A 16,698-nucleotide genomic window follows, 5' to 3' on the forward strand; every position below is an offset into this window, starting at 1 on the left:
GATCTTATCTTGTTGGATCAAAAGTAATAGTTTATACAGATCATTCAGCTTTAAAGTATCTGATGATAAAGAAAGATGCAAAGCCAAGACTGATCAGATGGATACTACTTCTACAAGAATTTGATTTGGAGATAAGAGATAAGAGATAAGAAGGGAAGTGAAAACTTAGTAGCTGATCATCTATCCAGACTTGAGCATGGAGAACAGGAAAAATCAGTGGACATCAATGATATCTTTCGGATGAACAGATTTTCAATGTAGAGGATGTACCATGATATGCTGATATAGTGAATTATTTGGCCAAATCCATTATTCCACCAGACTATTCAAGTCATCAAAAGAAGAAATTCTTTTTTGACTTGAAGTATTATTTTTGGAAGGACCCTATTCTTTACAGGCGAGGTCCAGATCAAATTATTAGGTGGTGTATTCCTAAAGAAGAGATTCCCCAGATACTCGAGCAGTGTCATTCATCTGCCTATGCTGGACCCTTTGGCGCATCAAAGACTGTCGCTAAGATTCTACGGTCTGGTTTCTACTGGCCGTCGATATTTCGAGATACATTTGAATTTGTGAAGAGGTGTGATAGATGTCAGCAAACGAAAAATATTCAGGAAAGAACAAGATGTCTTTGAATAGCATTTTGGAGGTAGAGCTTTTTAATGTGTGGGGGATCGATTTCATTGGGTCATTTCCTTCTTCATTCTCGAATCAGTATATACTTGTCGTCGTCGATTATGTGGAAGCAGTAGCATTGCCAACCAACGATGCGAAGGTGGTAATTGGGTTCCTAAAGAAGTATATTTTCACCCGTTATAGTACACCTTGAGCAATCATAAGTGATGGGGACAAACACTTTTGCAATCGTTAGTTTGAGTCTTTCCTGGCTAAATATGGTGTCCCACATCGTATAGCTACCCTTTATCATCCTAAAATCAGCAATCAAGTTGAAATCTCCAATCGAGAATTAAAGCGGATACTAGAGGCAACAGTGAGCTCTTCAAGAAAAGATTGGTCTGAGAAACTTGATAATGCTTTGTGGGCTTACAGAACGGCTTTCAAAACACCAATAGGCATGTCTCCTTATCATTTGGTTTTTGGGAAAGCGTGTCATTTGCTATTTGAATTGGAGAACCGAGCTTATTGGGAAGTCAGAAACTTGAACTTTAATTTAAAGGCCGTCGGTGAAAAGAGAGTACTTCAGTTGAATGAAATTGATGAGTTTCGATTGGAAGCCTATGAGAACGCAAAACTCTTCAAGGAGCACACAAAAAAGTGGCATGACATGCACATTCAAAGAAGGAAGTTTGAGGTTGGGCAACAAGTCTTGTTATACAATTCTAGACTCAAACTTTTTCCGAGTAAATTGAGGTCCAGTTGGTCAGGACCGTACACCATTACCAAAGTGTTTCCTTATGGGACAGTTGAAATCACTCACGAAAGTAAAGGAACCTTTAAAGTTAATGGACAACGGTTGAAGCCATATTGGAACGTTGAATTTTCGAAAGAAAAATCAACCGTTCAACTCGCAACACCGGAATGAATGAACGAAAAGTCGAGCTCTAGACTATAAATCGAGCGCTTATTGGGAGGCAACCCATTCTTCTATCCCTTTTTGCTATTTTAATTAACTATTGCATTACATGTAGGTTTGGGGATTGCAGTAATTTAGGAACTCATGCATTTAAATGGGTTGTTTTGAACACATTTTAGGTAGTACTTTCAGACTTGCATCAGTAACTTATGCATATTTACTTATTAAGTTCATTTTATTTAGACATGGTTGTTTAGGCTCATCGTTAACATCTTAGCATTTTATTGAGCTTACATTTATGTGATATGCATTTTTAAGGTTGTACCTAAATCTCAATCTTTCTTGGTATGAATTCATTGCAAATATTTAAACTTTATATGCAATCACAAATATTTATTTTAAATGCTTGAAAGAGAAATTAAAGCATCGCAACAAAGAAAAGCTGCAGTTGTCGTGATGTCTACCAATTGGACCAGCTTAATCCTTTCTCGCATCCACATCTACCCTGGGGAGTTTCTAATCTGATGCGAACCCCGTAGCAATGGAAACTACGAAATCCACAACGAGATTGATGCGGAACCCAAGAACGCCAATACTAACTCGATTTTAGATCTTGAACCCCAAGAATTGAACCAAGAAACTCTAGATTAGCGAAAAATCTAAAACCCCTTGATTACAATTAAAAGAACCCACAATCCAAATTGTTTAGAACGCCACAAGAAATTGAATCTTGATAAGTTCCAAGATTGTTCAAGAAGAACAAGAAATTGAAAGAACAAATTCTCTCTCTATAACATTATTCAAGCAAAAGTCAAAAGTCTTTACAATGGAAAGTATTCTCCTATTTATACGAATGAGTAAAAACGTCCAAAACCCATCAAATTATTGTATCAAATTTGATTTCATAAGAATTCTATCGAAACTAGAAAATTCGGCCAAAATTAGAAAATTCGCTAATTTTTTTGGCTTGTGCGGCCGCATGGTGTATTTCCATGCGGTTGCATGGTTCAACAAGACTTGGTGTTTTGATTTTCGGTATGCCACCGTGCGGCCGCATGGTATTTTGCCTGTGCGGCCTGCACAGGCTTGTTTTCAGCCTCCGGTTTCGTCGCTTGATAACAAATTGATCCAAATTGATTCGGCCTTTGACCCGAACATGAAAGTTGCTCCATTTTGAGTCCCGAACATGGTTCCATCAATGGTTTCTTGAACGAGCAATCCCATTGCTTGTTTCACTTGCTTTGCCCTTGATCGCGTCATTGGTCCGCTGTCGACTATCAACGGGTCTCGTCTCGCACTTGCCTTCGTCGGGCTCGACTCCTGGATCATATCATAATCTTTACGCCTTTACTTTGTTTATTTTTGCTTCTACATTGGGGACAAAGTAGTAATTGAAGGAATTGAATGATTCAATATGTCCAAGTAATTTAGAAACGATATTGAATAATAAAAGTTGGTATTTGACGGATCAATAATATTTAACAATTTTTTTTACCGTACGGATGAACAGTAATTTTTTTTCAGATTTGGAAATCAATAACAAAACCAAGGAAAAAAATGAAAACTGATTTGGGTGAAAATTAAGCCCAGAAACGAAATTTGAAAATTTTTTATGAAACTTTTGGATCAAAGGATCAAGAAAACCTTCTGAACACAAGAACACAAGGAATTGAAAAAAATTAGAAAACAAAGGATATAACCTGATTAAATTGGAGCCAAAGCTCTGATACCAACTGATGCGAACCCCGTAGCAATGAAAACTACGAAACTCACAACGAGATTGATGCGGAACCCAAGAATGCCAATACTAACCCGGCTTTGGATCTTGAACCCCAAGAATTGAACCAAGAAACTCTAGATTAGCGAAGAACCTAAAACCCCTTGATTACAATTAAAAGAACCAACAATCCGATTGTTTAGAATGCCACAAGAATTGGTGTTTTGATTTTTGGTATGCCACTATGCGGCCGCATGGTGTTTTGCGTGTGCGGCCGCACAGGCTTGTTTTCAGCCTCCGATTTCGTCGCTTGATAACAAATTGATCCAAGTTGATTCGGCCTTCAACCCGAACATAAAAGTTGCTCCATTTTGAGTCTCGAACATGATTCCATCAATGGTTTCTTGAACGAGCAATCCCATCGCTTTTTTCACTTGCTTTGCCCTTGATCGTGTCATTGGTTCACCATCGACTATCAACGGGTCTTGTCTCGCACTTGCCTTCATCGGGCTCGACTCCTGGATCATATCATAATCTTTACGCCTTTACTTTTTTATTTTTGTTTCTACATTGGGGACAAAGTAGTACTTTAGTTTGGGGTGAGTAAGTATTAGGATACTTAGAATCATACTTTTCAACTGCTAATCGAGTCAGTATAACTGTTAAAAAATAATCATTAAAAAAAAGAAAAAGGAAGTTTCTAGTAGCGTTGACGACTTGCCGCCTATGAAGATATTATTTGTTTGAATTGAGTACATATTTAGTTAAATGCTGGATAACATCATAACTTGTACTTTTACTTTAAAACTTATCCATGTTAGATTTGATTAATTGAGCATATAGCCATATTGATTTATCACTTATGTTGGGACACAATGTAATTTTTGTGGAATTGTTGATGTTGTTGACCTAGGTTTGAATAAAATTCCCAAGTACTTTATATAGAAACCAAACTATCAAAAAGCAGTTTGGGGTGGGGAGGTTAGTGCTTGTCTCATAGAATGGTTTCGAATTCTCGGATCCCAGCGTTAATTGAAAGGGTTTGAGTTAAAGAGTCTAAAACGAGCACTGATCACCTTAAAATAAATAAATAAAAATCAACATATCATACATTTTTTTACTTCTTTTCGTAGCCTTTATGACCCGAGTGATTAAGCTTGTACGAGTTTTTAAAACCTGGTGCCCTAAAATCATCTGACTCGGGAGTCATCGGTTTAAAACTCGCTACAGGGGTCATCTAAAAAGTTTAATGGAAAGAAATTTTGCACATAAGATGTTTCAAAAAAAAATTGAATTAACAGTTTGATTCTCATATCAAAAGAAAAAGTGACACATCTTATACTTCTCTTCGTAGCCTTTTTGACTCGGGTTATTAAGCTTGCAATGGTATCTAAAATCCTGATGCCCTATAGTCGTTTGACTTGGGAGTCATCAGCCTAAAGCTCGCTACAGGAGTCATTTAGAAAGTTTAATGAAGAAAAGTCTTGCATAGGAGGTGTAAAAAAAGGGGGGGGGGAAGAAAAAAAAAGGAGAGAGAGATATAAATTATCAAAAGTGAGATATGCCTAGTAATGACTTTGAGATTTGAATTCTAGAGATTGGCGGTGTAGTCAGAGAAAGACTTACTATCTTTCTTTCTTTCTAGGTTTACAATTATCTAATTCTGAACACTTGTGCGGAAAAATGCATCATAATGATTTTTTGGAACCCCTTATATATGCTAGAAATACCTTACGATTGGAGAGAAAAGTATAAGGAGTGATTGTTACACGAGAGGTGTGAGGAAAAACTGACCACAAGGTTTGGGACTATGAATCAATCAACAACACTTGATTGATTGTATTCTAATATAGGTGTTAGTTCAATGTTGGCTACTCTCACACACACTCTAAATTGAGCATTGGATAAGCAAAAAAAAATTCATTTTTTATGTTGTTTGAATTTTTCTAAAATATTGTTTAAATTCGAACCTGAGGCATATGGCAAGTAGTTCAACGTTGAGTCTTTTATCTATGATTTATTAAGTTAGAAATGTGTCATACCTAAGTTTTATTTTGTTTTGTTCGAGGACGAACAAAGGTTTTAGTTTGGGGGTGTTTGATAAGTGTATTTTGTTCACTTATTTGTACTATATAGCTAAATTTTTATGTTATCGAATTATTAATTTTTACTTAACTTTGGTTAATTTTCTTTTGTTTTTAGTGGCGGACTTGTTTGAAGCAATTGGAAAGAGAAGAAGGACAAATTGGCCGTTGGATGAAAGTTTGTAGACAATATCCCACACTTTGGAAATTGAAGGGCTTGTGTTGAACTAAAAAAGGATATGAGTAGCACTATTAAATCAATTCGAGGACTAAAGTACCTTAATTCCATGAAGGGAAGCCTTGAAAAATAAATTACATTTAATTGGGCATAAGACCAATTGGAATGGAATAGAAACTGGGCCTTATTTTTGGAGAAGTCGGCCAGCTGTTGGGGGGTATATTGGGGGGCTGAAAAAGTTGACCTAGAGATATATATAATTCCCACAGAAGCCGAGGCTGCGGGCGGAAGAGAACCGGCAGATTGAAGGAGGCTACTTGGGGGACATTGGGCTGAATTGGAACATTATTTATAGAAAACTGAAGCAACTGAATTGCATCATATATACAAGCACATAAAACATATTGGGAGGCTGGAAATTAAGTGCTAAACAAGTAAAATCAGCGGCTGTTTCTGGGGGTTGAATTGAGTATAGTATATGCACAGAAACACAGAAGTACGGAGAGAAAACGGCTGGAATTGAGCTGCTAAATTGGTGGGCTGCTTTGTTGAATTAAAAAGAGTGCTGAAGAGAATAATATATAATACATGCACGGCCAGAAAGACGGCAATTTGGAGAGTGCTGAAATTTTGATATGTATATTAATCACGTTTCGTCAATTTTTGGTAATATCTTTTATCCTTTTTTCGTTTAATTTTAATATTATGTTCGGCTAAATTATTTTGTGTTAGGATTTGCGATGAACCTTATATTATAAACCTTTAATCTCGAATCTTATTTTGACGTTAAAACACGTTTTTAATTATTATATGATTGACATGAGTTTTATTTTCTCTACAATTATATGCTTAATAGGTGCATGAGACTTGTGGCTTGTTTTACACTCGAGAGATGGAAAATAAGTTAGACATTATGTTAATTATCGTAAAGTCTGATAGAAGATATAATTATATTGCTATATTTTACGTGATCCTTAAGTATTCATAAATCTTTAATACATTTCTATATGTTTGCATCCGTCATAGAAATATAATCGGTTCGCGTGTAAAAATAAGTTTAATTCTACTCAAGAGAGATTGTTAAACAGATTAGGAATATTGGTCATAATAATTGAATCGTGTTGTCAATTTTATAAAATTCGGATTATAGAGGATTGATATAAGGGAATTCGGTATCCTAGTACGCATTTCTTTATCATATTTTTATAAAACTTGCATTTGGTCATAATCACGCATTAGTTTAGTTAACTTAAGTTTTATATTTATAAGTAAGTTATTAAATCATAATTTAATTAGCGAAAAATCACGATTTTCTATTGTTTCGGTTAAGGCGAAGATCATTTAAATTTAAACTAATACAATCAATGTGAGACGATACTTGGACTCAAAAGGTCCACTTTATTACTCGAACGCGCCCCGTACACTATCGGTGTAGGATTTTAGCGAACAAGTACTAATCTTATCCGCTCAGTATCTCATTGCAGGACTTGAGATTTTCGACCTTCGTAACTCTCTTGGGTTTAGGTTGGTGGCATGAGCTCGAAATCAACAATTTCGCTCTCCTCCTTGCTGACTATAGGTTTGTGTTTGGACTTCAATTTGATCAACTTGCAACTTCTCTATGCCACACGGACTTAGTAAGTCCTAACAACTTCAAATTGGAGGGTTAAATGTGAGACATGAAAGAATCAAACTAATTGTTTTCACAATCGTAATTACACATCAAATACAAATAAATAGCAAATACAAGAAAAATCCCAATTGGGATTAGAATGCTGACCAAAACATTGAAATGCACAGATTATAAAATACAACCAAGACTGACCAAACTTATTTACCATATCTCTATTTCATCTTCCGTTGAATACTGTAGTTGCTCCTAAATTTATGTTTGGTGCTGATCCGCAATACTCTTATCCACTTGAAATGCCTTGGCAAGGATATCACTGCCAATATTCGGCTTCGAACTAAAAACTGTATTTGCAATGGTAGATTTTGACTGCTCAATGCTGTAATGACGACCTTCAATATACATTTATTCACTGCGAAATGCCATTGATCTCTAAGACTAACCCATTGATATATTGCACGAGCCACTTTTTCTATTTTCAATACCTGAGCTAGTAGGATCAGCAACACAGAAATCTTGCAACGGTTTAGGCTCAAATGCAAAGGCTAGACGAATAAAGCAACCCGTCTAGCCATTTCGAATTAATTAATCAAACGAAAAGTAACGTAAGAAAGGAATACTGGGCTGTCTTTTACTAGAAATGAATCTTGCTGCTGCTAAGCTACTAATTTATAGAGGCTCCTCACATTATATTCTAACTATGAATTGCCGTCCTAGCAAAAGAATCTATAATCTTCCTAATGATACGAAAAGCTTTAAAATCTGCAGAATAGCTCTGAATTTAGAGGAGATAATCAGTAAGAAATGGTCAAAGAGGACGTCTAACGCGAGTTTAACACTATATTTCTTGCTGACAGATGTATTTTTACTGCTGCCACTGAAGAATTATAAACTACTTTTATATCTGTCTACAGGCTATCACCATACCTAGAAATGAGCAACTTATTAGGAAAACCACCTCTACGAGGTCACAGATTAGAGAAAGAGAAGTAACGGTCAGAGTCAAAAAAAGTATTTTCCATTTCTTTTTCTTTTTTCAAAGCTAAAATGAAAAAACAAATCCAAATTAAGTTGAAATTTTGTCTTACAAATCCCAGAAAAGTATATCCAATCTTTTGAAAGTGTAAAATGAAAGGGAAAAAATGCAAATTTTTTTTTTTTTTTTTAATGAAGCATACTGAGGAAATTTTGGAAACACTTGAAGAGAAATAAAAAACATATTTTGGGTTTCACCCTGGAATGATAGTCATAGAGGTTTTGAAATTCTATTGGTCGTCACTTCACTTGTGAGTTTATTGTATGTTGGTCATTTAATTTTAATTCGTTTCATTTTGATACTCAATCTATATTTTTGTTATGATTTGATGCATAACCCAATGCAAGAGGCAGGGGGTTCGAATCCCCACATCTCCACTTTTAACAACATTTATTCAGTACAGTACTTTAGGAAAGTCAAGATCTTTATTGGCCTATCCTATACATGGAGAGCAGTCAGGGTTTAGAAATCTCTCTTAAATTTCAACTATAATTTTTTTGTTGTTGAAGTGTTCATGTTTATGTCCCTGTTTGTTTTCCTTTTTTATTGAGAATGCATTTTGATATAGTGAATTGATGAAAAATGCGTGGTTAAGAAATAAGAAAAAGATTTACTTTTATGTATAATATTATTTTATTTAAGAATGTCTAGTGGAAAAAAAAATGTATTTTGAAAAAAATGGATATCAAACAATAGCGAGTTAATTGTTTCAACACTCATTGAACCTTACAAAGTGTCATGTTTCACTCAACAAAATTTATTATGCACCCCATCTCTCACTCAACTTTGTAACATTGCACTCCATCACTCACCTAGCTAACTCCGTCCATAGCGTTCGCCTATGTGGAAGACCGCTTCGACACTTGACAGTTAAATTACTCCAACTCAACATAGTAGTGCCATGTCATTAATCCCCAAACACCCCAAACACGCCTCACCCTTTAGAGAAAGCGTGAGATGATGGAATCAAATGAAATATATAAATAGAAGAATGAGATCCATCCCGAAAATTTGGAATTCCCAAAATGTGAAACCCTAACCTCAAATCAAAATTGAAGGGCCAACGAGGTGATTCTTGAAACTTCTCGAAATAGAAGTAATGTTGAATTTTTCCCCCCTGTTTTTCGGTAGTGTCTTTATTGCTATTATTCGAAGTACAAGGTTTTTGAAATCGTTGGCATCGTTGCTGCTGAAAGAGATTGGTGGTGTGCTATAGTTTGAAAATATTTGCCAACTGTAAAATGTAACTAGTAGCAAGAGTTTTGATTCTTGAAATAGCCTCTTACCCCTTTCTCTGAACTTGTTCAATTCTTTTTACATTTGTTTTGATCAAAACTTTATGCTTGTGTTTAGGAAAGAATAAAGGGATTTGCTACAGTAGTAGACAGCCAGGGCACCAATTGTGGGTATGCCCAAAGATGCAACAATGTCCAGGTTGTGGGAAGGGCTTTATGAAATGGATGGAGGTAGAAAAGACTGCAAACATTGGTCGGTTATTCTTTTATTGTACTAGAAATCTCGGATTTTTCGAATGACGCAACGTTTTGCCTAACAACCGAAAACCATTACAAGATAAGGACCAAACCAGTGGTTTTAGAGATGAACAGGAATCGAGATGCGGTTGTTCGACCACTCGTAATCCTACACAGCAAAATGAAGAGCTATCGGATTTGTTCAGAACTTGTACTCGAATTACCGAACAATCGAACGTCAAGATATCCATCAACATTACGTTTTGCAAGGGAAAAGGAGAAATGGATGCCAATGAGAAACAGAAGGGAAAAGATCAGTAAATAGATTAGAACTATGTATTTGATGCGAAGACGTTTTAAATTTAATGTTTTTGTACACATCACGAGATATTTCATGATCTAAATTGTATATGTGTTGATGTACTGGAGACTATGTCATGATCTAAATGGTATGTGTGTTGATTCGAACCGGTGAAGTTTCGTCTATGTTAGAAATGTCATGTGATGTATTGGAGACTATTTAACACACAACCTGGAAGTACTTTACATATGCAGTGTTCATATTTGGTGAATGGTGGCAATGCTCCACCTCTTCTTCATATTGCTTATGCTTTCGAGAGAACTAACAAAATGTGATACATTCCATATGATAACTTAAATGCTTCTATTTAGGACCAAAAGAATAAACTGCGACATACCTTAAAAAACCATGTTGACCAATTATTTCTATTTAAATATCAACACCACCTTTTGTTTATAACAATTGTAAGGCATTGTTGAAACAATTTAACGCTAGCGTACATTTAACTATAAGCAAGTACGAGATGGATATAACGGAACATTCATCTGGATAAAATATTGACACGTCAACTAACTAATGGCTTATAGAATTATTTCTACTGCTCATCACTATCATTATAGCAAACTGAGGTAACTGATACCTTTGGCCTCTTTGCAACGTTATCGACAGCTCTCCTTCACAAGAAAAGTAACACTGTACTAGAGCAAAAAGAACAATAAAGACTGATGAAACAATAAACGTTCAATCACAGAAGGTTGCCAAGCTGAGGGTAAAATAGAAATTGACGGGAAGTTACAAGCACTAGAAACAATCACAAAATTGATAAAATAAATCTAGATAAAGCATTAGAGTTTTCAAGTGTTTCTACTTGCAGAACATTTTTTTAACATAGTAAAAATTCATTCCACTTGAAGATAAAGGGATTTCATTTTTATCACTGCATACACATGAGATGAAAATACAAAGTAGTTGGTCATGTGACATAATAATATGTGCATCCAAAAACAAGAATTTAACTAGCCAACTCCATAAAAAAAATACCAGAACTACATTCCCATGTACATCAGATAAAAACCAACAGCAAAATTATCACAAAACATCCCCAAGAACTACTTAGACATGTACATGCAGCCCTCACAAATCTTATATATCAGCACGACCACTAGCGTCCATTTCTTATAATTTGATATGCTCTATCAATGTAGCTCCTGTTAAAATGAATTGAATAATAAACTCTTGCTATCTATATTACAAAGTAGAAAACCCGATTTATAGAGTTAAAAATAACTCTAAAAGGAAATAACTTTAAAATGAAAGATTACATAATCAACTAATAAGAAAAATAATTCTACATAATTGGAAAAATATAATAAAAGATTATTCTAGACAATATTTTGATATTTCATCCCCCTCTCAAATTGATGCTGCTAAAAGCATTAATTTGCTGGTAAAATTGATGATGCTAAAAGCATCAATTTGCAATCTTGAACTGTAACGATGACAGTACTTGTGTCCACGAAGAAGAAATCCAAACTAGAGCAACCAACTATGAAAAACTAGAGCAACCAACAAAAAAATAGTGCACAAACAACCAAAAAACAACTCCAATGACACTTTGAGAGCTCACTCCCCGAAAAGAATTTCCAAAAGAAATTCATGAAGTGGGTCCACACATACAGTGAGTTCTTTTGGTCGAATGAACTCAGTCGAATACATAATTCGTGTTTTGACAAAAGCTCTAACGCCAATACACCGATAAAAAATCCAGCAATACATCGCTGATCAAGATGATGCAGTTGGAAAAAATTCCACAAAACTGCCTACACCAAAAAAACTAGGATGATCCTCCTTCAAGAATTAAAACTCTAGCTCATCATCCCTGCAGCTAAAATCAACGATCTGCACTCTCTTGTCTCTTTCTCTTCCTTAACTAAAAATGAAAATCCTTATTTTATTTTGTTTTATCACCAAACTTCATTACCAGGTCACCAGTCCAAATTTCTCTACCATACCAGGTTAAACACACTATTGTCATCCCATACCAATACCAATCCTATATCATATAACAAACCATCTGATAAACCATTACATAGAAAACTCATATATCCATTACCTAAACTAAGAGAAAATACCCCCAATGGTCACTTAACTTTGCAAAAAATCCCCTAGGAGGTCACCGAACTTCAATACGTCTCTAAATAGTCACTGAACTTTATCGAGGTTCCCCCAAGAGGTCACCAAACTTCAAAACTTCCCTGACTGGTTACTAACCTTTACAAAAAGTCTCTGAGGGGTCACTAAACTAGTTATGCATGGGGTCCCAGTTTGCAATGTTGAGTTACCTCTTGGGGGGATTTCGGCAAAGTTCACTAACCATTGAGAGACGTTTTGAAGTTTGATGACCTCTTGGGGAATTTTGACAAAGTTCAGTGACTATTTAGGAACATATTAAAGTTCGACGACCTCCTAGGGGATTTTCTACAAAGTTTAGTGACCATTGGGGAGATTTTCTCCCTAAACTAACCAGCCCATATACATGACCCAAACAAAAACTAAATATCAGCCTAAAACTCTAAATCATAAATATAGAGGCTAACAAACTATATAAAGCAGCCCAAATAGTAGCCCAAACAATAGCCTAAAAGAATAAATGCCAGCCCAATCAGCAGTATAAATATTTTAATTTCAACGGCCCAAACTTTAGCCTTAAAATAGTAGCCCAATTAACACTATGCAACAGCAGTCCAAACAGCCTAAATTAACAAAACAACCCAATCAACAATATAATTAGCAGCCTAAAAGAGAAAACTGGCAGATCATGATGCCTTTAAACTCTGAAGAAAAGAAAAACCATGAAGAAAAGATTCGCTAGTTGTCACCTCTGCAAATCCGTCACCTACAAAAGAAATTCCCAAAAACTTTGTCATTGCTTGCAATGTCGTCCACCAGGTTATTTCACGCCATTCACAAATGAACGACAGATTGGGAAACAATGTCGGTCAAAAAATTAACCCTTTTACCAAGAAACTGCTGGTAGAATCACCCAACTTAACACACAAATAAGTGACAAGAACATGTCAACACAGGTTCACCAAGAAATTGTGATTTACAGGTAATTGTCGACACCACCCAAGGTATTCACCAGAAGATGCCAACTACTTCAAATAGGAGTCACCGACATACACCCAAAATCAAAACAATCGCCAGAAGATGCTAACAACCCAGGCAAAAAGGGTTTTTCGAAGAACCTAAATTATGAACGAATGAGCTTCCAATTCTCACATAAAACACAAGCAGAATTGAGGCAGATTTATTCCAGTTAGTAAGAAGAAGTGATTGACTGGAAAACTATAATAATATTGATTGGAAAACTGTAATAATCCCATGGAAGAGCATATTATTGTTTATCTCCATGCAATAATCAATAACAAGCTCTTACCAGCTTTCTTCCTCTTCCAAATCTGTGGTTACTCAATCAACATCCAAATTAACTTACCAGAATTTGACCAGACAAGCGACATGAAGCTGCTCGTTGGAGAGCAAAAGCTTGTAAGTCTAACTTAAAATGTAATTAAACCTACTTTAATACCATGTTAAAATGAATTGAATAATAATCTCTTGTTGTCTATATTACGAAGTAGAAGACCCTATTAATCGGGTTACAAATAACTCTAAAAGGAAATATTACATAATCAACTAATAAGGAAAATAATCCTACATAATTGTAAAAATATAATAAAAGATTATTCTAGATAATATTTCTGTATTCCATATCTTTAATAGCTCCACTGTTAGGGACATAGGGAGTTGGTCCATCTGTGATAGCAATAGTTTGGCGTTGGATCTCAATCCTGTGAGTGGGCATGAAGTGAAAATTGTGAACTTCATCATGTGCGTTGCTTGAACTAGATCCATTCCCTCGGTTGGGAACCAGTTTCCCCTATCAATGAAAACAATAGGGCAAAACTTCGGCAATCTAAACAACAACATTGAACTAGCACATCATTCAATAGCAAATGATAAACAATATCCATTAGAAGTACTTACATATCTTCTTACTTCCTCCGATGTGTGTCTGCCCATATCAACTGGCTCCAAATGTCCATCATAACAATTCTGGAGATGGGAAAAAAATAAGCGATCAACTATCATCTAAATTGAAATTAACAATAAACATTCAATTAAGTACTTATGTCGATAGGTGCATCAGGTCTAGAATGGTATCTTTCGTAGTGACCCTTTAAGTTACATATTGATTATGTCATCGATACTCTTCCTTTTCTTGTGACAAGCAATTTCCCCTGGGAGTTTGCAATAACATCTTCATCAGCTTGCCTCCTCCTTTTCTTCTGCTTTCTTCCCCTTTGTGGAAACGTCCATGACGATGGCATGATTGAAAGAGTGTCCAGCTGGGGCTACAATTGTATTCCAATAATTGGATTCAAAATTTTATCGTAGCATCTCAAATATGTATTCATCGTATAGTATTGGTCAACATACTCCTCAGGATCATTTCTACACTCCAGTATAACGGCCAGTGCATGGCTATACAGTATTCATGTCAAGTCCCACAACTTACATGCACAACTCCTTTCTTCCAAGTCAACGACATAAGAATCTGACCTACAGTCCACTTGCCATCTAGGACCTCCTAAAAAGTGCAATGAGCATTTTTTCAATTCTAGGACATAGTAACCCTCTCATACATCCTCATCTTACTTCGACGCTTTTCAATTCTAGTCATAAATTCCAACTGCATATCCTTTAGCATAGCCACAATCAACTTCTCCCTGTCATCAATCAACATCTTATGGAAAACTTTGCATAAGTTGTTCAACAGAATATCGCTTTTCGAATGTGTCCTAAAATGTGATTTACTCCACTCCGATGGATACCTCTCCATCAACCATTTGTAGTGGCTTTACTAAGCTAACGAATTTGTTGCATACATTGCCTGAAGTCAGGCATCTGTAGTTGACCTAGCAGCCCGCCAAAGGAAGTCGTTCAAAGTCTTACCCCTTAAATTCTTTACTCAAGCCTTTTGCCTATTGCTCATCACGATCCAATCATGCCCATTTCCCATTTGAATATCCTCTGCCAGATATTTCAAAAGCCATCTCCATGTAATCATGTTCTCCTTCTGGACAACATCATAAGCAAGTGGATAAATGTAGTCATTTGTATCTAGGCCAACTGCAGTGAGCATTACACCACCTCGAAGATAGCTCCTATCTACTCCAATCAATTTTCGACACCCATATCGAAACCCTAATTTGCAAGCACTAAAACATATATATACCTTGAAAACCCAATCCATTAAGTGCTATCATGACTATGGATCCTGGATTGGTCCTCAACACCTCTGTCGCGTACGACCTTAATAATACAAATTGTTCTTCGATACCCCCATTAATAAATTGTTTTGCATATCCTCTCGCTTTTCAAGCTACATTTCGAGTAATATTTACCTTCAAGTCTTCCTTTACAGTTGCTTGCATTCTTCTCATTTTCCACTCCGGATCTACCTTGAACTGCTTAATATATCGATGGACTAAGAAAATATAGTTACAATGACAATTTTATTGATCCGTACTACATGTGTGCTGAGGCGTATATGCCTTCACTTGGACTGTATCTGACTTATTCATCTTAGAAGCCCATATTCTCCATTCGCATTCTGATTTACAAATGCCTTGAACTTTATTTTCGTCATTCACTGTACACTTCACATTATATCCATTTACTGCACCGTAAGTTCGAATCGCCTTCCTAAATTCTTACATAGAATTGAACAACTAACCAACATGAAATTGTGGATCCCGCATATTCATTTCAGTCATAAAATCTGAAAATTAACACCCAACCTCATCATCAGATGAGAGGTCCGACAACAGTTCTTCCGACATGGAAATTCCAAATCGTCCACATACTCGTATTCGTTTGTACCACTACACCATCTTCTTCCCATTACTTCTCCCTACATCGCAATTGACCTCAATTTCCTCCGTCACATTATCGTTGAATAGCCTATCATCTTCACCTGTTAATAAGTTGTTATCACAATCATTGAAGTCAGGGTCATCCTCCATATTAGTCACGAAAACAAAAAATTGGAAAAGGTCAACATAACACGTTGGAGAAGAAATAGTGTGGGTAATTACGCCAAATTGATCATAAACAGCCTACTGGATCCTAAACAAAAATTTGGTAAACAACACAAAAAAATATAAAAATATCGCATAAGTACACTAACGTTCTCCACACGAGAATCAAAGCAAATGATTAGGTTATTGGGTTCAAAAATAGAGCAAAATACAACGGTAAAAGCCAAAACTGGTTATTAGGTTCGAAAATAGTACCTCACACACCAAGAGACGGAATTGTTTTTTGGGATGAAAAGTAGTAGCACAACAATATAGAAGAACTACAGAAACATAAAAGGAATAGACCACCAACATTTTCGAAGAAGCAAAAAAAATGATGTGCTTTACCTCCGCGTGGACCCTCCATGTGCGAGTGTTGAAAACACCAATATTCATGGTCGAGGTGGGGCCTTCGATGATGATGTAGGGTCAGTTTCAGGTTATAGTTCATGGCGTGTCATGCAATTAACCTGCCAAGCTTCAACTTCTGCATTTTTAAGAGCTTAGTGTTCTAAATCACGCGATTTTGCTTTCTCCAAAGAGTGAGGCCTGTTTGGGGGGTGGGATTTGGGGATTAATGACATGACACCAGTATGTTGAGTT

This window comes from Olea europaea, chromosome 2, assembly GCF_002742605.1.
Source record: "Olea europaea var. sylvestris chromosome 2, O_europaea_v1, whole genome shotgun sequence".
Classification (NCBI taxonomy): domain Eukaryota; kingdom Viridiplantae; phylum Streptophyta; class Magnoliopsida; order Lamiales; family Oleaceae; genus Olea; species Olea europaea.